The sequence below is a fragment of the Elephas maximus genome, chromosome 2, assembly GCF_024166365.1.
Source record: "Elephas maximus indicus isolate mEleMax1 chromosome 2, mEleMax1 primary haplotype, whole genome shotgun sequence".
NCBI classification, from domain to species: domain Eukaryota; kingdom Metazoa; phylum Chordata; class Mammalia; order Proboscidea; family Elephantidae; genus Elephas; species Elephas maximus.
Genome location: NC_064820.1, coordinates 73,033,092 through 73,056,823, shown reverse-complemented (window position 1 = coordinate 73,056,823; position 23,732 = coordinate 73,033,092).

Sequence of the window (23,732 nt, the reverse complement as noted above, 5' to 3'; positions counted from 1 at the left end):
CTGCCCTGATGAATTTTTCTTCTTAATTACATACTGTTTTGAGTTTTTCACTGATATTGCTATGTATGCAGTGATGACTCTTCAATTCAGTCTGGGGTCCTTGAGGACAGAAATCACACTTAACAATTCTTTGCATATTTCCAGCACAGTCCTGAGAGTACCTGGCTGATGCACACAGTTAACACGCTCAGCTGCTAATCTAAAGGTGGGAGGTTCAACTCTATCCAGAAGTACCTCGGAAGAAAGACCTGGCAATCTACTTCCAAAAATCAGTTATTGAAATCCCTATGGACTACAACTCTATGCTGACACACATGGGGTCCTATGTGTCAGAACTGACTCCACAACAACTGGTTAGCACAGCCCTGGGCATATGGCAGGTGCCCGAAAGTTTTGCTGACAACTGCTAGATTGCTGGCTATCTTGAAATTTCCATAAATAATTTTCTCTCTATCTCCTTGACGAAGTGCCCATCTTCTATTCTTATGGTGAATTCATGTATTTATCAATTTACTTTACATATGTGTTTCACAAAATATCTTTCTGCAATTTTGTTCATTCTTGGCTTAGTATTTTGTAGAATGTTTTTAATGTACTTGTTGCTGTTCTCCAGGATGATACATGAACTCCATGAAGGCAAAACTTTTTTTGTTTTTGGTTGCCAAAAAATGCTTGCACATAGTAGAAATTCAAGAAATTATTTTGAATGGAAGATTGGATGATTTCTGAGTTGTTTCAAGGCATAACTCTTGAAATGTAAGAGCAGATGGGCAACCCACCTGTTCCCATTGGTTTTTGGGGTACTTAGAGGCCCTCTAAAGGAGCCCTAGCGGCACAGTGGTTAAGTGCTTGGCTGCTAACCAAAAGGTCCACGGTTCAAACACACCAGCCACTCCACGGGAGAAAAGACCTGGTGATCTGCTCCCCGTAAAGATTACAGTCCAGGCAAACATATGCGGCAGTCCTACTCTATCATATAGGGTTGCTTTGAGTCAAAATCAACTCAACAGTAGCCAAACAACAACAAAGAGACTGTCTATGGGTTTCTTAGCTGGAGGAAGAGTGCTCAGATTCTCAGAACGAACTGTCCTGGGTAATACAGGCATGTCTTTTGAAATACAATAAACACACACAGACACAAACACACCTATATACATACGAAGAACATATACAGTATCACGGACAAACCATAGAGATTTTGTTTGAGGACTAACACCTACACAAACCACAATGTTCCCTTTGAATTTTGAAACCATTTAATTTCATTGGTATACAGTATTAACATCAATACAAATGCACGTAACCATTGTTACAGTTTTCTTTCTATTCCTTTATAATTTGACAGCGGTGAATATTTTCATGAGCACTGCATTTAAAATGAGTAGACTGAAAGCAGTCAGATGATACTCCAGATTTCTGCAAGACATCTGTCAACCATTTCAAACGAAGAACAATTTTCAAGGCTTCCCCTCCCCCCCGCCCACTTTGTTTTTTGTTTGGAGTCTGGTTTTGAAGTTTTTTTTTGTGTGTGGGGGAGGGAGCCCGTTGAAATGAAATTTAAAAGAGAGTTGGGCTATTTTCTCTGGCAACATTCATTTGGGTAAGGTCAGTGAATAGCACCTGCTTTTCTTGAGAATTTGCATGAACATTACAGTTATGGATTTATTCCATATCTAATGTCAACACATTGTCTCAAAAAAATGCCCACAGGAAGGGCCCCTCATCATTTGTCATCTGGGGTCTGTCTGCTCTTCTGGCTACTCTGGTAGACCATCTGGCTACTTAATAAAACCAGAACATCTCTTGGGTCTGTTCAGTGATGCCTACATGCAACTTAGCTTTTTCATAGAATTTTCCAAGATATTTCCTGGACAGGCATACCACTTGCACCACTGAAAATGTCCCTCTGCTGTTTTCTACTTTCTTTGCTCTGAGTCTTGGAAAGTGTGTACAAGGGCGCAGTGTGTATGAGCGTAAGCGTAGAAAGTACATAGTAATTAAGCAATGTGTGGAAGGTATAATAGTGTGTTACTGGTCATTTTTAAACACTCTGAAAGCAGAGTCTGTACTTTGTGTTCTTCTGTTCTTAATATGAACAAGACTTGGGGTGGGGATGAAGTTGGCTACGGAGAGAGTTATTGGTGACTAACTGTGCTGCTGAGGTTCCAAGGACACTTACACAAAGCCTGACTATATGGGCTTCTTCCCCACAAATCCCCTTCCTGTAAATCTGTGCTGCAACCTGTCTTCAAGGTCAAGGTTTAGGCACATATTTACTTAATAACATTCATCATGTATTTATTGAGCACCTAGTGTGTGTATTGGACAATAGGCTGTGTTGGGGAGACAGTGAAAAAGAAATTTCCTGGCCTTCGGGAAACTTGTGTTCAGGTGAGAAATGGGAGTCAGGAAAATCAACAAATCAACATATAAATAAAGAAGACAAGAATATCAGATACTATTGGTGCTCCCTCTTCCTCCACCATCCCCTTCAATTTCCCTCAGCATTTACCTCTAAACACAGAATGCTGCTTACTGCCAATACTTGAGAGTGACTCTTTGTCTAAGGACATTTTTATGGTCATGAGAGCATGCGTGGCCAATACACACAGCAAGCAAGGTGTGCCATGGCCAATAGACACAGCAAGCAAGGTGTGCCAGAACATTAAAACCCCTGAATCAATGGATAGACACCCCAGCCTCCATGCCAATCAGATGACATAACTCTGGGGCGTGTTTCACACAGCTGTCAGTAAAAAAAAATGTGAAATATATTGACATACGCAAGAGGGATCACTGGATGCCCTTTCAAGAATGCTGGACATGGTCTAAGGTATTATCTATTCTATAAGGATTTGCAAACTTGATTGTCTTTGATGAAGCTATTTTACAACTTTGTGTAGATAGAAGCTGTCATGGATTGAATTAAGTTCCCCCAAAAATGTGTGTATCAATTTGACTGGGCCATGATTCTGGGTATTGTGTAATTTTCCTGTATGTTGTACATCCTGCCTCTATGATGTTAATGAGGAAGGATGGGCGACAGTTGTGTTAACGAGGGCAGGACTCAATCTACAAGACTGGTTTGTGTCTTGGGGCCAATCTCTTGAGTTTTAAAAGAAAGAAGCAAGCAGGGAGACAGGGGGACCTCATACCACCAAGAAAGCAGTGCCAGGGGCAGAGCGTGTCCTTTGGACCCGGGGTTCCTGCACAGAGAAGCTCCTAGTCTGGGAGAAGATTGATGAGAAGGCTGACAGAGAGAGAAAGCCTTCCCCTGAAGCTACACCCTGAATTTGGACTTTTAGCCTACTTTGCTGTGAGAAAATAAATTTCTCTTTCTTAAAGCCATCCATCTGTGGTGTTTCTATTATAGCAGTACTAGATAACTCAGACAGAATTTGGTACTGAGAGTGGGGTACTGCTGTAACAGATACCTAATATGTGGAAGCTGTTTTGAAGCTGTGAATGGATAGAGAACCTGCAGTGGCAGATATGTGGCAGCAGCACAGAACCAGGAGACCAGCACAAGATGGCACTGGGGCTGACCCATGGAGCAAGACAGCTGAGTGCCTGTGTGCAGGAGGCTTCTTGGTGGAGTGGGGTGCCTCTAGGCACTTATTGGTGGAGATACAGAGCTTTGCAACACTTGCCTCAGCAAGGCAGATGTAGGTGTGAGGCCTGAGGAGCTGAGTAGCCAAGAAACCAGGAAGCAGAAGCTGAAGAGATAAAGAACACAAGAAGCCAAGCTACCTTAGTCTCAAAATGTATGGCCATGACCTCAGGGGTTTCAAAGGGTGGAGCCATGGCCTCTGGTGTTTCTAAGGGTGGAATCTCTACTCAGATTGAGTAAGAGAATGGTGTGCCTAAAGCCGAGGGAGCGGAGTTGCTGTCCCAGTGGGCCTGAAAAGCGATTGAAGCCCACGGCTGAGGGACCTCCACTCAGAGTCTGGAGAGTGTGGCCAATATCTAGAGTCTGGAGGGCTGAGCCATTGTGTAAATGGTCTCAGAGAACAGAGGATTATTTTTAAAGCTTTGAGGGCTAATGTAATATGTTCTGCTGACTTGCTTGGTACCTGTTATCACTTCTTTTCCTCCAGTTTCTCACTTCTGTAATGGAAATGTTAGCTTGTGCCTCTTCCACCATTGTACCTTTGGAAGCAAATAACTTGTATTCTAGATTTCACAGATGAAGAGGAATTTTTGGATTTCGGGCTTGGAGTTAAAACTTTTGCTATGATATGATGGAGTGAATATGTCTTGAATGTTGCAAGGATGTGATTTTTTTGGGTACCAAGGGGTGGAATGTCACGGATTAAATTATGTCCCCCCAAAAATGTGTGTATTAGTTTGGCTGGGCCATGATTCCAGGTATGGTGTGATTTTCCTATGTTGTAAATCCTCCCTCTGTGATGTTAATGAGGGAGGGTGGGCGGCAGTTGTGTTAGTAAGGCAGGACTCAGTCTAGAAAATCGGATTGTGTCTTGAGGCAATCTCTGGAGATATAAAAGGGAGAAGCAAGCAGGGAGCTAGGGGGACGTCATACCACCAAGAAAGCAGTGCCAGGAGCAGAGTGTTTTCTTTGGACCTGGGGTTCCTGTGCAGAGAAGCTTCTAGTCCAGGGGAAGATTGAGGAGAAGGCTGACAGACAGAGAAAGCCTTCTGCTGGAGCTAATGCCCTGAATTTGGACTATTAGCTTACTTTACTGTGAGAAAATAGATTTCTCTTTGTTAAAGCCATCCACTTGTGGTGTTTCTGTTACAGCAGTGCTAGATAAGACAGAAGCTAACTTCTACAACTCTCTGGCAGTGATGCAAATGTTTTCTGCTCATGACAAAGCAATGTATTTTGCCTAGTACGGATTATATCAAGTCTTCATTTGAACTTGTTTTAACATTTTACTGGTTCCTGTAATAATTGATGAGCTAAATAAAACCTTGGCTACATGGTCATTGCATATTTGCATGGGAGGCATGGTTTCACTTTTTTTGAACATATTCCTTCAACACTCTCCTCCAAGGTCCCCCAGTGGGATTGAGCTCCAGTTGCCCACCCTTTATTGGCTTCCTTCCCTTTCTGGTCTCACTTCCACATTGTTTATTCCTGTTTCCTTGGACCACCTTCTAAATAAAAAAGTTTATTTACTTGAGCTCTTCTTCTGAATGAAACCAAGGTAACACAAAAGTCCCCCCCACTGCATTCCGATAGTAACAGACCAATCACCTCTCTGGTGTTTTCTCCTAGAACACCTACAGTGTCCTGTGAACACTTTAGTGTGGAAAGGAAGAAGAATGTACAGGCTACTCCAAATGTTAAGGAAACGAGACATAACAGGGAAGATAGAGGAAGGTGTGGGAGTCCCTGGGTGGTGCAAACACTTAACAAATGCTCTTAACTGTTAACCGAAAGGTTGGAGGTCCCAGTACACTCAGAGGTGCCTCAGAAGAAAGTCCTTGCAATCTACTTCTTAAAATTCAGCCATTGGAAACCACATGGAACCCAGTTCTACCCTGACACACATGGGGTCATCACGCATTGGAATCAACTGGATGACAACTGGTTAATTAATACGGGGGGTTTAACCAGCAGGTGAGTAAGAAGAGGAGGACTCCATTATACAATCTCTCCTCCATGACTCCTGAAATATTCTATGAAGTTACTAAACTTGAGAAATACTTAGGGATGGGACAATTCCTGACTTTGAAGGGACTGAGCTTTATGCCTGCTGATGGTGCAGGGACAGAATCAGAATTGCAGGAATGTGCAGGCAGAGAGAAGGATGAGGAAATAATCCTAATATGAGGCCTCAAATTACATGCACTTAAAGCCCTGGTGGCATAGTGGTTAAGAGCTCAGGCTGTTAACTCAAAGATCAGTAGTTCAAATCCAACAGCCACTCCTTGGAAACCCTATGGGGTAGTTTTACTCTGTCTATAGGGTCACTATGAGTCGGAATTCACTCAATGGGATGCAACAACAACAACAACAACAAAGCTCTAAGGAACAGGAAGGTCCTAACCAGCAGTAGTGTGGCCCTCTAATTGTTTTGTGTGCATTACTTTTTTCTTCCCCAATAGGCTTTAAGATGGTAGAACAGGAGCCATTTTATACCTTGTTCTGTACCTTTGCAGGGACTTGGGACAAAGTGATACCTTCAAGGCCTTGTTAAACTGGACTATAAATTAGAAGTCATATCCCAAGTGTTAGTAGTATTAATATACCACATTAATATCTAGAGTCATTAGTTCAATAATGAGAGGCAACCACCATTAAAATCTACAGTCTGTTATCTAGTATCAGGCAACAATTTGACATGATATAACTCAAGATAGGAAACCCTTCTGGCATAGTGGTTAAGAGCTACGGATGCTAACCAAAAGGTCAGCCGTTTGAATCCACCAGGAGCTCCTTAGAAACCCTATGGGGCAGTTCTACTCTGTCCTAGGGTCACTATGAGTCAGGATTGACTTGACAGCAATGGACTTAACTCAAGATAAAAGGTAGAGGGAAAAGCTGAGCTGATTTTGCCATACAAACCAGCTCACCATTAAACGATTTGTGCAGGGGTTCTAAAGGTTATGGAATTTTCTAAATGCTCTATGCCAAAATTTCATGGATGTAGGCAAATATGGAGTAGGCTAACAGACATGAGTGTGGCAACAGCATAGCAGAACCTGACTATCTGACAGATATTTATCTTATTTGCTGAGGCAGGCAGCAACACCGACCCAACTCATCTAAGAAATTAATCAATTATAAGTGAAATAGAACAGGACATATTCACAGTTTTCCACTTCAGAATTGAAATTACATCTGTTGTAAACCTGTTTTTACTCATTCTAGTCCTTGTTGTGATGCTGATTAGCCATTATCAACTTGAAATTTCCCCTAAGATTGAACATTTTGGGGCCCAGACTATTTCTGCTTGGAAGAAATGGCTGGCTAGAAAGCAACAGAAACATGGAAGGATCATGTTCCTAATGACATTCTTAGTAAATGAAACAGTAGGGCTCTCATCAATAGAGGAACATTGTGGTTTAAAACTTATTTATTCCTATTGTGGATTCTAGACTTAAAAATAAGCTGGACTTGAGAGCTGAAGCAAAGTCTCACAGGTTAATGGATGAGTGATATAAGGAGGAAGTAGATGGTTTCTTTTCATCGATTGGGTTTTAACTTACTGTGAACCCCTGTTGAGGAATCTCAAAAAATTAGAGAAAATGTCTTGGCAAAAATGGTCTCCACAAACTCATGACAGCATATGATAGTTCTGGTTTCAAAAGAGCTTTCATATTCTGGTGGATCCTGTCTCAAAATTAATGGATTGATCAAACCAGTGTTATATTTCTTTAGCACAGGCCAATTAAAAACTATGTGACCTAAAGAAATATGAACAGCTTAAAGCACAAGATCTTAGCTCAGAGCCTAACACAAAGTATTATTTAATTAATCTTTGTTAAAGACCAACAAGCACACAAACAAATGTTGTTAGCTATGAACCATGGCATCTCAACTTGGTATACAGCCATTGTGATGCAGGCTCTGGACTGTCAGATTGAGAGAAATTATACAGATATCGGCCAGCTTCTTCTGCTAAGTAGAGCCATGATTTTCAACAGGGGAAAGACCAGTTTTGTGTCAGGCACCATCTCACACTCTGGCCTTCTTTTAATCCCATGAGTAAACAGTGCTCTTTTCACCTCTGGACTTTTGCATAGACTATTCCTGCTGCCTTGAATTTTCTCTCAGTTCCACTTTAGGGCTCAAGTTGAGTCTCACTTCTTCTCAGACACCTTCCTTAACATTCTCGACTTGTACAAATCCCCTCATTATACAGTTGTAGCACTGGGTACCTCTTATTTGTAGCACTTGCACAGTTGTGACTTTAATGCTTAGGTTATTTGGTACACGTTTGTCTCCTCTAGTAGTCTGAAAACTCCATCAAGATTGCAATTCTGTCTTCTCCTCATCGTTGTATCTCTAGCACGTAGCATGATGCCTAATACCTAGAAGGTAAAAATCCTTGTTGACTGAATGACCCTTTCTTCCTGGTGTTGGGTTCATGCACTTGCAACTTTCTTCAGCATTTGTATTCCAGTTTCCTCCACTTCTCTTTGCAACTGTTCATTCTTGTGACCTCTTCACTTGAGGTTTCTTCGCATCGCTGTGTTCAGATGTTCTCTGGTTTCTTGGTCTACTTTTCAATCCCCTTTCTCTAAGAAGAGCACAATTTCCTTTTTTACCCAGGAAACAGTGTTACTGGCCAGCTCAAATATCAATCAGACTTTGAATTTAATGCCCCTTCTCCACCCAGCCCTCTGGTCTGAGATACTAGCTATGATCCAAGAAAAATTCTACTCCTAAGGAAGCTAGTTTAAAGTCCATACATGTCTTTGAGTTGCTTTTGGGGTCACTGCTATCCTTTATTGGGCCAACAAAGACCACTACAAAGAGACTCACTGCCTTGTCCTAAGGACTCTGTCTGTCTTTGTCTAACATTTAAGTAAGAAAGTGTAGCTTCTAAAAAATTAAAAATTCAATCTTTGCCACATTCAAGAAGTATAAAATCAAAAATCTGAGTCCATCTAGTGCCCTGACCTGTACACACAAGCAGAAACACTGGAAATTGCCAGTCAGACCAGAAGCCCCAGGGGGTAGAGGTGCAGCCTTCAGATCTTTAGGTGCATCTTCCTTTTTGCAAATTGTCCTAAATTCTCCATCTGGACAATCTACCTTCCCAAGGGCCTTTTGAATGATTGCTATTTAATGTCAGTAAACAGCAAAGACGAGTTGTGGAATGACATCAAGGACATCATACGTGAAGAAAACAAGAGGTCATTAAAAATGTGGGAAAGAAAGAAAAAAGCAAAAGGGATGCCAGAAGAGACTCTGAAACTTGCTCTTGAATGTTGAATAGCTAAATTAAATGGAAGAAATGATGAAGTAAAAGAGCTGAGCAGAAGATTTCAAAGGGCAGCTAGAGAAGACAAAGTGAAGTGTTATAATGACATGTGCCCTGGAGTTAGAAAACCAGAAGGGAAGAAGATACTTGGCATTTCTCAAGCTGCAAGTACTGAAGAAAAAATCCAAGCCTCAAGTTGCAGTATTGTAGGATTCTATGGGGAAAATATTAAACGACTCAGAAAGCATCAAAAGAAGGTGGAGGGAATACAAACACTCACTATACCGAAAAGAATTGGTCGACGTTCAACCATTTCAGGAGGTAGCATATGATCAAGAACTGATGGTAATGAAAGAAGAGATCCAAGCTGCACTGAAGACACTGGGAAAAAAACAAGCCTCCAGGAATTGATGGGATACCATTTGAGATGTCTCAACAAATGGATACAACACTGAAAGTGCTCATTCATGTATGCCAAGAAATTTGGAAGACAGGTACCTGGCCAGCCAACTGGAAGAGATCCATATTTATGCCTATTCCCAACAAAGCTGATCCAACCAAATGCAGAAATTATCAAATAATATCATTAATGTCACACACAAGTAAAATTTTGCTGAAAATCATTCAAAAGTGGCTGCAGCAGTATATCAACAGGGAACAGCCAGAAATTCAAGCCAGATTCAGAAGAGGACATGGAACCAGGGATATCATTGTTGATGTCAGATGGATCTTGGCTGAAAGCAGTGAACACCAGAAAGATGTTTACCTGTATTTTATTGACTATGTGAAGGCATTCAACCACACGGGTCATAAAAAAGTATGGATGAGTGAAGTAGATTGTGAAGAATGGGAATTCCAGAACACTTAACTGTGCTCATAAGGAACCTGTACTTAGACCAAGAGGCAGTCACTCAGACAAAGCACGGGGATACTTTGTGGTTTAAAGTCAAGGTTGTATCCTTTCACCATACTTATTCAATTTGTATGCTGAGCAAATAATCTGGGAAGCTGGGCTATATAAAGGAGAAAGGGACATCACGATTGGAGGAAGACTCAGTAACAACCGGCATTATGCAGATGACACAATCTTACTTGCTGAAAGTGAAGAGGATTTGAATCACTTACTGCTTAAGATCAAAGACTACAGCCATCAGTATGGATTATATCTCAACATAAAAAAGACAAAAATCCTCACAACTGGACCAATAACCAACATAATGGTAAACAGAAAAAAGATTGAAGTTGTCAAGGGTTTCATTTTACTTGGATCCACAACCGAAGCCAATTGTCTTAGTCACCTAGTGCTGTCATAACAGAAATACCACAAGTGGATGGCTTTAGCAAAGAGAAATTTATTCTCTCACAGTCTAATAGGTTACAAGTCCAAATTCAGGGTGTCAGCTCCAGGGGAAGACTTTCTATCTTTGTTGGCTCTGGAGGAAGGTCCTTGTCCTCAATCTTCCCCTGGCCAAGGAGCTTCTCAGCCTCAGGGACCCCAGATCCTATGGACACCCTCTGCTCCTGGTGCTGCTTTCTTGGTGGTATGAGATTCCCAACTCTGCTTGCTTCTCTTTCATCTCTTGAGAGATAAAAGGTGATGCAGGCCACACCCCAGGGAAACTCCCTTTATCTCGGCTCAGGGGGATGACCTGAGTAAGGGTGGTGTTACAATCCCACCCTAATCCTCTCAACATAAAATTACAATCACAAAATGGAGGACAACCACAGAATACTGGGAATCATGACCTAACCAAGTTGATACACACACTTTTTCGGGGACATAATTCAATCCATGACACCCATGTAAGCAGTAGTCAAGAAATCAAATGACACATTGCATTGGGCAAATCTGCTGCAAAAGACCTCTTTAAAGTGTTAAAATGCAAAGATGTCACCTCGAAGACTAAGTTGCGCCTGACCCAAGTCATGGTGTTTTCATCGCCTCATATGCATGAGGAAGCTGGGTGATGAATAAGGAAGACCGAAGTATTGACACCTTTGAATTGTGGTGTTGGAGAAGAATATTGAATATGCCATGGACTGCCAAAAGAAGAAACAAATTTGTCCCGGAAGGAGTATAGCCAGAATCCTCCTTAGAAGCAAGGTTGGCGAGACTATATCTTGCATACTTTGGACATGTTATCAGGAGGGATCAGCCCCTGTACTAAGACATCCCGCTTGGTAAAGTAGAAGGTCAGTGGAAAATATGAAGACCCTCAACGAGATGGATTGATACAGTGGCTGCAACAATGGGCTCAAGCATAACAATGATTATGAGAATGGTGCAGGACCGGGCAGTGTTTCATTCTGTCATATTTAAGGTGGTTATGAGTTGAAACCAACTAGATGGCATGTAACAACAACAACAACAAACAGCAAAGTGGACAATGTTGCTATTACAGCAGGACTGACCAACCTAAATTGCTACAGGAAACAACTATGAGAATTTTTAAGAAACTGAAGCATAAATATCTAATCTCAATGTCCTTTGATATTCTCCATAGGCATTCAGAATGCAATTTCTCATGCATTTTTCTTTTTTTCTGCTGTCTGGCAGGGTTATGTTCTTACGCAACGCGGGAGGGAGGATGACTACTATATTTATGCAAAATGCTATTCTTTACTCAGCCGTCCAGTGCTAGAGCTGAATTATATAAATAGGACTTAGGAACAGTACGAAAGGTGGAAAAATCACACTCTCACTGAGCAACTCTTCACAAATGGCTCAACAGTATCAGTATTCAGCTGATTATTTTTAGAATAATTGTTCTCCCCATTTCAAATTTCCTAGAATTCATATTTAATAAGTCATGATGAAATATTTAATCATTCTTTTGTATTTGATTTTTTTCCATTTTTTAATAGTTAATAATTCACATGAAAACATAAAGTAGAAAGTCTCTTTTCTGTTTTTGCCCCATCTGTCCTGTTGTCATTCCCTCTCCGTGATTTTCTGATCGCTTCCTAAAGACATAATTTAGTTTATTCCTCTACCTCCCATATTTCCTATAAACATGAAGGGCTTTATGAGATTCAAGTTAAACATTTTGGGCTACAATACACTGTTTATATCATATTGAATCTCAAGTAGATTTCCCACCATTATTGATGCTAAATGGACCATTGATAACAAACTTCTTCCAATGCTAAGTTCTACTCCTCGAGTAATCTATGGAGCACTTTGGGGCACCGTGCAGGTGGTTCCTTATCAACCATTCACCTGATGATTTTAACACCAAGATTTTTATGGTGTGATAGCAGATGGAGAAAATCCATTCTTATTGATTAACAATTATTGATATGTCTGCATCAGTAATTTCATTTGTGGTTACACAGTGATGATTTTTCTAAATCTATTATTCTTTTTCCCCCATGTCTGTCAGTTTGTTGTACTGTGGGGGCTTTAGTGTTGCAGTGATTCTGGAAGCTATGCAAAGTTACCCATGGTGGCCAGGTTTCAGCTCAGCTTCCAGACTAAGATAGACTGGGAAGAAGGACCTGGCCATCTACTTCTGAAAAGAATTAGTGAGTGAAAACCTTATAAATAGCAGAAGAACATTGTCTGATATACTGCCAGAAGATGAGCTTCTCAGGTCGGAAGGCACTGCAAAGGTGACTGGAGAAGAGCTGCCTCCTCAAAGTAGAGCCGACCTTAATGACATGGATGGAGTCAAGCTTTCAGGACCTTCATTTGCAGATGTGGCATGACATAAAATGAAAAGAAACAGCTGCAAACATCCATTAAAAATTGAAACCTGGACTGTATGAAGTATGAATCTAGGAAAATTGGAAATTATCAAAAATGAAATGAAATGGATAAAGATTGATACCCTTGGCATTAGTGAGCTAAAATGGACTGGTATTGGTCATTTTGAATCAAACAATCATATGGTCTACTATCCTGGGAATGACAACTTGAAGAGAAATGGCATTGCATTCATCATCAAAAAGAACATTTCAAGATCTATACTGAAGTACAACGTTGTCAGTGAGAAGGAAAATAACCATACCCCTACCAGTAAGGCCAGGTAATATGACTATTTTTCAAATTTATGCACCAGCCACTAAGGCCAAAGATGAAGAAATTGAAGATTTTTACCAACTTCTGCAGTCTGAAATTGATCAAACATGTAATCAGAATGCATTGATAGTTACTGGAGATTGGAATGTGAAAGTTGGAAACTAAGAAGAAAGAGCAGTAGTTGGAAAATATGGCCATGGTGATGGAAATGATGCTGGAGATTGCATAGTAGAATTTTGCAAGACCAACGACTTCTTTGTTTTATTTACAATTTTTCACCAACACAAACAGCAACTATATATGTGGACCTCACCAGATAGAATACACAGAAATCAGATGGACCATATCTGTGGGAAGAGTTAATGGAAAAGCTCAATATCATCTGTCAGAACAAGGCCAGGGGTCAGCTGCAGAACAGACCAGCAATTGCTCATAAGCAAGTTCAAACTGAAACCTAAGAAAATTAGAGCAAGTCCATGAGAGCCAAAGTATGATCTTGAGTATATCCCACCTCAATTTAGAGGCCATCTCAAGAGTAGATTTTACACGATGAATACTAATGACTGAAGACCAGACTAGTTGTGGAATGACATCAAAGACATCACACATGAAGAAAGCAAGAGGCCATTAAAAAAACAGGAAAGAAAGAAAAAAACAAAATGGGTGTCAGAAGAGGTGCTGGAACTTGCTCTTAAACGTCAAGTAGCTAAAGCAAAAGGGAGAAATGATGAAGTAAAAGAGTTGAACGGAAGATTTCAAAGGGCAGTTTGAGAAGACAAAGTAAAGCATTACAATGACATGAAATGTCATTCTTTCACAATGAAAGAACTGAAGAAAGAATTCAAGCCTCTAGTTATAATATTGAAGAATTCTATGGAGAAAATATTAAATGACTCAGGAAGCATCAAAAGAAGATGGAAAGAATACACAGGGTCAGTATACCAAAAAGAATTGATCAACATTCAGCCATTTCAGGAAATACCGTATGAGCAGGAACCACTGGTAGTGAAGGAAGAAGTCCATGCTGCACTGAAGGCATTGGCCAAAAACATGGCTCCAGGAATCGACAGAGTACCAAGTGAGATGTTCCAACAAACGATACAGCACTGGAAGGTACTCGCTCATCTACGCCAAGAAATTTGGAAGTCAGCTACTTGGCCAACCAACTGGAACAGATCTATATTTATGCCCATTCCCAAGAAAGGTGATCCAACTGAACGTGGAAATTATCAAATGATGTCATTAATGTCACATGTGGGTAAATTTTGCTGAAGATCATTGAAAAGCGACCCCAGCAGTATATCAACAGGGAACTGCCAGAAATTCAAGCTGGATTTAGAAGAGGACACAGAACCAGTGGTATCATTGCTAATGTTAGAAAGATCCTGACTGAAAGCAGAGAATCCCAAAAAGTTTACCTGTGTTTTATTGACTATGCAAGGGCATTCAATCATGTGGATCATAATAAATTATGAATAACACTGCAAAGAATGGGAATTTCAGGACACTTAATTGTGCTCATGAGAAACCTGTATATAGATCAAGAGGCAGTCGTTCGAACAGAGTAAGGGGATACTGCGTGGTTTAAAGTCAGGAAAGGTGTGTGTCAGGGTTGTATCCTTTCACCATACCTGTTCAATCTTTATATTGAGCAAATAATCTGAGAAGCTAGACAATATGAAGAAGAACACGGCATTAGGATTGGAGGAAGACTTATTAACAACCTGTGTTATGCAGATGATACAATCTAGCTTGCTGAAAGTGAAGAGGACTTGAAACACTTACTGATGAAGATCAAAGACCGCAGCCTTCAGTATGGATTATACCTCAATATAAAGAAAACAGGAAACCCTGGAGGTGTGGTGGTTAAGTGCTATGGCTGCTAACCAAATGGTCAGTAGTTCAAATCCTCTAGGTGCTCCTTGGAAATTCTATGGGGCAGTTCTACTCTGTCCTATAGGGTCACTATGAGTCAGAATCGACTCAACTGCACTTTTTTTTTTTTTTAATAAAGAAAACAAAAACTCTCACAACTGGACCAATAAGCAACATCATGATAAACAGGGAAAAGATTGAAGTTGGCAGGAATTCAATTTATTTGGATGCACAATAAACACCATGGAAGAAGCAGTCAAGAAATCAAAAGATGCATCGCACTGGGCAAATCCGTTGCAAAAGACCTCTTTAAAGTGTTGAAAAGCAAAGATGTCACCTTGAAGACTAAAGCGCAGTTGACCCAAGCCCTGGTATTTTCAGTTGCTTCCTATGCATGTGAAAATTGGATGATGAATAAAGAAGACTGAAGAAGAATTGACATCTTTGAATTGTGCTGTTGGAGAAGAATTTTGGATATACCATGGACTGCCAAAAGAAGGAACAAATCTGTCTTGGAAGAAGTACAACCAGAATGCTCCTTAGAAGCGAGGATGGCGAGACTATGTCTCACATACTTTGGACATGTTGTCAGGAGGGATCAGTCCCTGGAGAACAACAGCATGCTTGATAAAGTAGTCCGTTAGCAAAACACATATATGAAGACCGTCAATGAGATGGATTGACACAGTGGCTGCAACAATGGGCTTAATCATAATGATTGTGGGAATGGCACAGGACCGGGTAGTGTTTTGTTCTGTTGTACATCGGGTGGCTATGAATGGGAACTGACTTGAAGGCACCTAAGAACAACTACGACATTATTCTTTTCAAATATATCAAATGGCATTGTTTTGTAAAGTAGAACTTTCCCTTAACAACTGGGGCTATTCGGTAAATGTCAAATACAGTTCCTCCTGGAAAGGCAGGATAAATGCTCATATATCTCCTTTAAGGAGCCCTATAGGAACAGTGGTTAAGCACTCTGCTGCTTAACCAAAAAGTGGGTAGTTCAAACCCACCAGTCACTCCTTGGAAGAAAGATGTGGCAGTCTGCTGCTATAAATATTCACAGCCTTGAAAACACTATGAGACAGTTCTACTCTGTCCTGTAGTGTCCCTATGAGTTGGAATTGACTCAACGGCAATAGGTTTAGGTTTTTTTTTTTTTTTTTTGCAAAGGGAGGGAGCCCTGGTGGCATAGTGGTTAAGAGCTATGGCTACTAACCAAACAGTCAGCAGGGCAAATCTACCATCCGCTGTTGGTTGGAATGGACTCGATGTCAATGGGTTTTGTTTTGTTTTTTGGTTTATCTCCTTTTAAACTTCCATTTGTAAAAATTGAGTTGGTTTTATAGCCTCCTGAAATAGTGACTAATGTATTTTTTCTAGCTTTCTCCTTGAGTATTCTTATAGTCTGGATGTTCCTAATTTCAATCAGTTATAAACATTATTCTTTCTGATGCTGTAATTGTCATATATTTGGCCAGTTGAAGTCTCCACAAGCTGAATTCTGTAGTATTTGATATGATTCCATTAATCTGTGAAAGCTTCTTTCCTCATCACTTCTACCCTCCATGTCCCAAAACAACCAAAATCAGATATTTCTTGAAGAATCTTGGTTCCCTTTAGGGAATAATGATATTAAAACCTATACTCTGGGCACAAGGGGTGTACAAACTCCCAACATTAAGTTGTTTTCTAGGCCATTTTAGTGCTAGATAATTGAAGAAAAGAAAAAAAAAATGTTTTTTAAACTATTGGATCATATTGATATTTTCAATTCATTTTTGATGTTATATTGTTTTTATAATTGGAATTTTCTTTCACATGAAAAATCTTAAATCCTAATAACATTACCATAATGTTTTATTTGGTTTACATAAAGGAATATGAAGGAAATTGTTTCAAAATAGTCATCACAGTATTACTACTAAAATAAAACTAACTAATGAATTTGAAAATTTATTTATAGTTTTTGTGTACAGTGTGTCCCACTAAAAATATATCTTCTACCTCATTTTATGCCACCTCCTGTAGGTAACCATATTTACTAAATATTTGTTTATACTTTCAGCATTGCTTTCTGTAAGTATAAGCCAATATGTATATGTTTACATCATTCCATTTTCTCACACAAGCAGTGGCATACTACATGCATTTTGGATTTTTGGCTTAATATGACCTACAGACCTCTCCCTCTTAGTACATCGTGACATTTTTTATTTCATAATTATTTCTTTTTATAGCTGCATGTTATTACATTCTGAGAATGTACAATACTTTACTCAACCAATACTCTATTGCTGTCACTTGAGTGGTTTCCAATCTTCTTCTATTTCAAACAATGTTGCAGTAAGTGTCCTTGCCTCTCTAGCATCTTGTACTTGTGCAGGGGTGTCTGTAGGCAAGGCTTTTAGCAGCGAGAATTCTGAGTCAAAGGGTAAAAGCGTCTGTAATTTTGGTAAGTCCTACTGTCCCTCTCCTTCAAGGTTATTCAGGTTATTTTGCACTTCTGTAGGCAACGTATGAGAGTGCCTATTTCCCAGCAATTTCATTCACAAAATATGTTGCCAAACTCTTGGGATTTTCCCCACCAAACTGGTGAATGTAAAATGCTATCTTGGTGTTGTTTTAATTTGCATTTCTCTTATTTTCAATGAAGTTGAGCATCTTTTTATTGCCTTATGGTCACTCATATTTCTTCTTTTGTGTGTGTGTGAACTATCCACTCATACCCTTTGCCTGTGCCCTTTTATTTTAATTATCACTGGAATGTTTCACCTTGATTTTTAAATGCCTGTTGTGTATTAAAGAGATTAGTCCTTCATCTGTGATATGAATTGCACATATTTTTCCCGTATTTGACTTTGTTTATGGTTTTTGTTTTCATCTTGAATTAGAAGAAATTCAAGACTTTAAATGAACTTTTTTTTTTTAGTTGATTCTGGATTTCTAATTACTCTTAAATTTACAAAAGCATACTTGGTCACAGTTATAAAAAACAAAAACCAGCTAAACCAGTTGTCTTCAAGTCAGTTCCAACTCGTGGTGGCTCCATGTGCTTCAGAGTAGAACTGTACTCCGTAGGGTTTACATGGCTTTGACCTTTTGGAAGCGGATCACCAGGCTTTTCTTCTAAGAGCCTCGAGGTGGGTTCAAGCAGCCAACCTTTTGGTTAGTAGATGAGTGCTTAACTGTTTGCTTCAGCCAGGCCTCTTAAAATTACAACATAAGTGGTAGTAACATTTAGGGAAGAAGTTGTACCATGTTTAATTTTTGCCTGGATCTTTATTGTCAATATTGCTGAATACTTTCTGTGGTATTTTGAAAGAAAATCATGTGCAAAAATAACCTTGTAGCCTGGAAGAGTAAAGAAATAAACAGGAGAGAGTTGTGTTCCACAAAGACAATACAAACAAGTCCATAGGCTTTACAGAGGATCTAGAGATTGTCTAGGAAGGGATGATAAAATAGGAAAGGAGGTTTGAGGCAGAAGTCAAAAAACATGCAGTGGATTTTGACAGGAGAGGAAAGCTCAGCGTCAAAATCAAGGGAAAAACTATGAAACAACTGAGATATTTGTGGATTTTAAAAATGCGATACTTCATTCCCTGTTGTGTGGAGAACACAGCATATTAAGAGAGAAGGGTCCTGAGAAAAAACGGGGCACATATCCAGGCTGGGAGAGGCTTGATTCAGAAGACTTCACTTTTTTCCCCTTTCAGAGTTTCTTGAGTTTCATTTCTTCTTATTCTGTTTCAATCTCTTAACAGATTCTTTAGGAAAAAAAAAAAAAATTGCCTTCCTGATGAATCTTGGTTCACTTTCATTATTCAAAAACTGCAATTAGTTCAGAAGGGCTGCTTAGCTGACCTCAACACACATGAGGGATAGCATCTGGATTACAATTTACTCATTTTAGTTCTGAAAGTAATGTCTAGGTCAGCCTGTCTGAATGAAAGTCAGAACTTTTTGCACTACAACATGACACTACCGCAGGCGCAACATAAATTCGCTCTCCCTCATTTTAGCCTACAAACATACTCAGTTTTCTTCTTTGGAGGGAAGGAAGAAAGGGAGGAAGGGAGGGAGGAATAAAGGAAGGAAAGAAAGGCGGGACAGGACAGATGGAGGGAGGGGGAGGAAGGAAGGAGGGGAGGGAGAGAGGGAAGGAAAGAAGGAAGAAAATACATTCCCTCTATTTTGCATCATGCTCAAGCTACTGTCCTATTTTTCTCCTTCTCTTCACACCTAAGCCCCTACTGAAGTCACCAAACCTCAAAGCGTGGATCCAGTGAACATTTTCCATGTTCATTTCATTTGGTCTTTTTATCTATTTTGAGCAGATTTACTCCAAATTGAATCAAACTCTTCTTCCTTGATTTCTGTAACCTCATTCCCTCTGGTTCCCTCACACTTCTGTTTCTAGTCTTCCTCAGACTCACATTCTAACCTTTCTCCCCGAATAATCTCACCCAATCCAAAAATTCCCAAAATTGTGTTTCTAGTCCAGACTTCTTTTCAAAGATCCATACCTGATCGTAATTGCCCACTCAACATTCCACCAGAATGTTACTTGGTCACCTCAAACTTCCAGGTATCGTGTTTAAAAAAGAATTTATTGTCTTCCCATTACTCTCAAAGAGAGTTATGTATTCTTACACATTTCTTACTCAGGTTAATATTACCACCATCTATCCCAGTCCCAAGTTCCAAACTAGGGAGACAACTGAAATCCTTCATTCTGTCACTGAATTCTATAAATTCTTCTCTTTAGCAATTCTCAAATCCACATTTTCCTGTAACACATGCCTTACCAAACCAAAAACCAAACCCAGTGCCGTTGAGTGGATTCCAACTCCTAGCGGCCCTATAGGACAGAGTAGAACTGCTCCATAGAGTTTCCAAGGAGCGCCTGGCAGATTCAAACTGCTGACCCTTTGGTTAGCAGCCGTAACACTTAACCACTATCCCACACATGCCTTACTGCAGTCTATTTTCTCTTCGCTCTTCATACATAGCTTATTACCTTGTTGCCTTAAGATAATTTCACATTTTCCTACCACCTGTAAAGACCACCTTCTTCAATTAATATACAAATAACAGTTAAGTTTATACTCATTGAGAAGTCATGCCAGTGACTGTGCTAATTGCTTCACATGAATTATTGTATGTTATCTCACCTAGTTTTCATAACACTCTATGATTTAGATAGTATAATTATCCCCATTTTACTTATAAAGAACCTGAGGTATTTCCCTAGGTGACACGGCCAGTAAATAATGGAGTAAGAATGAAAATACAGGCTGATTGCAGAGTTATTCTACCTCCCTTCTGGTCCCTTTCTGTCTTTTCTGGGTTCATTTTCTGTCTTTCTCTTCCTCTCATCATAAACTTCGTCTCCATGGAACTGCTGTCTGAACTTATGATACTGTTTCATGCCTCCATGTCTCCATACTTTTTTATCTGCGGGTCCCGCTGCCCTTCCCCTCTGCATTTCCTCTGATTGCCAGTGAACTCTTAATCATCTTTTTATCTGAGAAGCATCCCATGATCCTTTTGTCTTTCCACAAAGTAGCCTTGATCCTGATTGCCAAAGGGGTTTTTAATAGGTCTCTTTTATTTACATCTACTGGCAAGATACCTTTATGTGTTTTTACTATGGCAATCATCATAGGGCCTTACAACACTCTGTTATATGCCATCTTTCCTAATAAACTCTGGGCAATTTGAGGGCAAGAACCATTTCCTGATAAACATGATCAATGCGTGTGTTTTATACAAATAAATGAATAATAAATGCTGACCTTCTTTTCACTGACTAGACATGAGACTGACTCCTCTCAATTGCAATGTTGTGAACAAAATTTATACAATCACTTAGGAAATTCCAATACTCCCTTTAAATCCCAGTCTTTGCTCCACTTTCCATATTTATCTTTTCCATAACACTGATTACGTCTTCGAGAAAATAGTGTATTTTTCTGCTTTACTGCATTTCAAATGAAGCAAATCTCATCAGTGGCCCCTAGATTTTACCATTTATGAAATAATGAAGCTAATCCATCGGTGAGGGTGAAAGAAAAAACCAAACAGACAATTCAAACCCGAGGGCAATTTTCTCCCACAACAAAGTCACTAGTAAATATTATTGCTTTATTTACTTTTTTTTTAAGAAACACCTTTGAGCACGTTGTTCTGCCCCTCACCATGCCAAGTAAATCAACCAATTCTTCTCTAACATTTCCCCTCTCTAAGCATTCCTTTAGCCTGCCATCACCAGAAACATATCCTTCAAATCTAATAAAATAACCCCAAATTTTTTTCACAAGAAAGGAAGAGCTCTCAACGAGTCTGCACAATATCCCAATGAGGTCAGAAAGAATGGCATCTTCCCTGTCATTTTAGCAGTGGGCAGATCAAGTACAGAGGCTAAGCAGCTTTGCCCAAGGCAAGGACAAGTTGGTACCAGAGCTGGAATCAGATGGGAAGAACCCCTGGCCCTTAGCCCTGGACGTAGACACTAGGTCATGTTAACCTAAGACTCTTTCTTGCTTAATTTCATGCTCTAAGGAAGATAAGAGGGTTGGCAATCAAATACAGCTATTAAAGAAAGAGTCTCTTCCTTGTGCTCAAACCTAACATGATTGAGAAAGTTCTCTTGCTTTAAGCTACAAGGAAAGGAGAAGCATGTGTTCCGCCTTTCTGCATTTTTTTTTTTTTTTCCCAAGAGGTAGAAATAGCAATCTCTGAGGTCACCACAAGAACCATTTGGGTCTCCAAAAGCCTGCCCCTAAACACAAGCTTTCCAGTTTGCCTTTGGGAAACGAATCAGGAGAGCCTATAAGGGGTACTTCATAGGGTTCTGTGCTTTTATCCTCTGAAATTGTCCTTGGCCACTCCCTAGGCCAATGTCCCACCTAGCAGCTGTTTGGCACCTTCTCTCTCAGATATGAGAAAGGTGCAAGCGGCTCCCTTTTGTAGTTGCCCTGGGAACAGGGGCCCCGAGCAGCCTGCTGAGGAGGAAAGTATTCTCAAAAAAGCGTTTCTTGGCAGCAAGCAAAATTTCCATAGAGCTCTTAAATATAATAAAATATAATTAAAGTGCCACATTGAGTTAGCTCCCTTTGAAGTTTCACACTTGCATAATAAACCAAGTCATAAACCAGGATTCGAATTGGAGATTTTATTCCTTTTTACAGATTAATTCTCATTAATTATCTACTTGACCCCTCCTGTTATAGAGAAGTAAGTACCTGGTGCACTATAATTTGCTCTGATAAAAGGCAGTAAAAGATGAACTTACTGCTGGAAATGGAAATCTCACATTCGAGCTGTCACTTTGTAGCCAGAAAAAATTAGAACCTGTGTTTAGAAATTACATTCTCATAGCCTCATGTGACCTCAGAAACAGGAGAGGATTCTGCGTTGTTTTGTATTTTTTTATCAGCGAGCATTGAGTTAGGATGTTAATTTTTATATAAAGTGGTAAGACCTCTGATACAAAGGTGGCCCCTTACCAAGCAGGTTTCTCACCGACTTAAAGTGCACAGATCTTGAAAGCATAGAGACAGAATTGGGACTTTTTTTTTTTTTTTCCACACTGGGTGGTTAGGTTGCTGGTAAAGTTTTAGGGTTTCATTTTACCTTATCATGCAATTTCACAAGCCCATTAATAACCCAATGGACAAAGAAGGCTTTTCATCAAGACTGGTAAGAATTCACAACTCATGCGTTATGTCACAAAGACTGATTACCTGCAATCCTTGCTCAATAAAAGCTACTTTCAGTGAACTCTCACAGAGTCTCAATGCTGAGAATTAATGTGCTTTGTGAGCTCCAACATTTATTTGTGTGTACCTGCACACCCATGTGTGTTTAGGCTGCCTGCAAGTTGTTTATGTGTTCTTGTCCCTGACCTGCAGAGTTTGAGGTGACTCCAAGGACCTCAGTAGAGTGGAAGGATTAGCGAAGGATTGATTAGAGGACCAGAAATGAATGACTGGTATAAATAGTCTAGGAAAGGCATTGAATTGAACTAAACTCATGTTTAAAAAGAGATCAAAAGAAAGTAGGGTGGATAATGCAACCATAAATTTTTTAATGAAAATATTTCTTGGCCTTGGGAAAGTGACTGAGCTTGAACAGCAAGAAGAAAGACAACAGAAAAATTACACCAAAGACAGATAGATGAGCAATGTTCAAAGTTAAACAGCAGAGCCAACGAGAGAGTAATTCAATGGAATCAATATTTTACTGAGCTCCTATTAGAACTCCTACTGAACCAGGTCTCAGAGATGAGACACCCTGACTGTCCTCAGTGAGCTGCCAAGTTTGTCAGATGACATCTGTACCTTGAAGGATGATAAACAATATCTACCTAGATGAGAGAAAATGGTCATTGAAGGTAGAGCAATGTTAGGTTGTGTTCAACAGCTTGATGTGTGTTGAAAGAGGACATTTGGAAAGACAGATTAGTTAGGACTGTTTGGTTTGTAAATAACAGAAACTAACCCTACCTAGCTTAAACCTTTTGGTGACAAAATTATTTTCTTCTTTGAATTTTTTGTTCATGCCATGTGCTTTCACTAATGGAAGGCATACTGATTAAAGGGCCAATTCAGAATTTTTGTTATGCTTTATGGGCTTTGACACCCATTATCTGGGGTCATATATGTCCCAGTGGATGCTGGACATAGTAAATTCTACCAATATGAGTCAACGATAAAATTGTTTTTTAAAAGTATTTTATTTCTTGAAAATTTGCAAAACATGAGGTAAGGCACCTTAGTAATGACTGCACATACATTTTATTCTAGTCTCCTTCTTAGCTTTTTTTATGATTTTTTATGAGGCTTTTCAAAACATTGTGCAATGCATTCTTCTTTACTACAAAAGCAGTACTTACAGCCTAAATAAATAAAGCCAAGGGATTT